This window comes from Enoplosus armatus, chromosome 13, assembly GCF_043641665.1.
Source record: "Enoplosus armatus isolate fEnoArm2 chromosome 13, fEnoArm2.hap1, whole genome shotgun sequence".
In the NCBI taxonomy this organism is placed as follows: domain Eukaryota; kingdom Metazoa; phylum Chordata; class Actinopteri; order Centrarchiformes; family Enoplosidae; genus Enoplosus; species Enoplosus armatus.
Genome location: NC_092192.1, coordinates 21,414,931 through 21,416,571, shown reverse-complemented (window position 1 = coordinate 21,416,571; position 1,641 = coordinate 21,414,931).

The following is a 1,641-nucleotide window of genomic DNA, read 5'->3' as shown; positions in this document are numbered from 1 at the left end:
CGTCCCCTCCTTAATCAGCGACATAACGGGCGCCATGGCAGAGTGACTAGCGCAGGTCGACAGCAGGCATGAAAACATTGCTCTGCCTTGCCTGAGATCTGGAATCGATTACTCATGTCTCCCCGAATGGCATTACGTCACGGGTCAGGCTTTTGGAAATCATGGCTAAAAAAATAAATAAAATAAGATTTTGGCCAGATATCTGTGATTATTATATTATTGACCACATCCTTCGTGGACTCGCGTTAAGTTGTGAACATGTGTAGTTTGATCTTCGTGACCTTACCACGGACACGTCTAAGCACTGCTACCTTATTAACGTGATTATTTTGGCAAAAATTCACATTCAATAAGAGTAAATTAAGCCCCGTAAAAAAAGGAAACCAGCAATAAATGCAAACAATTGTATTTAGAATAACACAAAAGCGAGTCCACTTGCAAAATGTAGGCCCGATGCTAGTAGTGGATCAATGTATACAATCGTTTGTCCAGCTATGGATAAATGCGGTTGTGGTACATTTGTGTGATGGAAACAATGAGAATACAAACATATTCAATCAATTCTGTGCCTAGGTCCCGTAGACCAATCGCCTAAGTGCATGTAGATATAACCTGCTGTACATATAACCTATGTGCTGCTAAATATCTACCTTGCTCTGCATTATTTGTTAAGTCGTGTGGGCTCTCTGCAGGTAGTGTCTGTTGTTTGCTGTTCCTACGCAGGAAACCCTTAAAAAACTGGTTGCTGTACACGATGGTTTCAACGCAGAAGAAGCAAGGTAATCAATAAGTCAAACATATCCAACGAGCCAGGTCTTAAATGCAAATGATCCATCCAGTAAAATGGTGATCATATAGATTATATAAAGAGTTGAAAACAAATACTCAAATTGCCTGCTTTGTAACTCAATAGTTCAACATCATAATATTAGAAATATATACCAAAATGTGATTTGACCCAGTGAGCCATTATGAGACATCACCAACTGGGAATTGACTGAGACGGCTTCGTCTTCATTTTGTATTCACAATTTATAAAATGGCTTAATGGTTTTGATTTCACATATTGAAATGTCAGTCACTGCCATGACATGTGAGCAACGAAAGCGTCTGCTCAAGGGTCGACGTCGGTTTGATTTCCTTCAATTTCACCTGTGAAATACTTCAGTGCTCGGCTGTCGACCTTAGAAGTGATTCATTTTGCCCTGATGCCACTTTTATTTTGTGTCGTCTGTTCAACATAGTTCAGCTTGAGCCAGCTGAAGGCTCCACAGCATGAGCCCTTCACTGTACATACACAGAAATGCTCAACCGTTACTGCCTGCTCTTTACCTTCAGCTCCTTTAAGACAAGAGCTATCATGCGCCCTCCAGGAGGTGCTATAACAAACAGCACAAACTTATGGTACTTCCACGCCTCTGATACTGAACAGGTTTACAATTAAAACACATTTAATTTAATATGGGAATCTGGAGTAAGTATGCAGATTCAGATACAGATCACCGCCACACCCACTGCTGATCATTTCTGGCTGCTATTCAACAGCGGTGGAACACAACTAAGAACATTTACTGGAGTACTGTACTTAATTACAAATTTGAGGTACTTGTGCTTTACTTACATACTCTACCCACTTGAGTA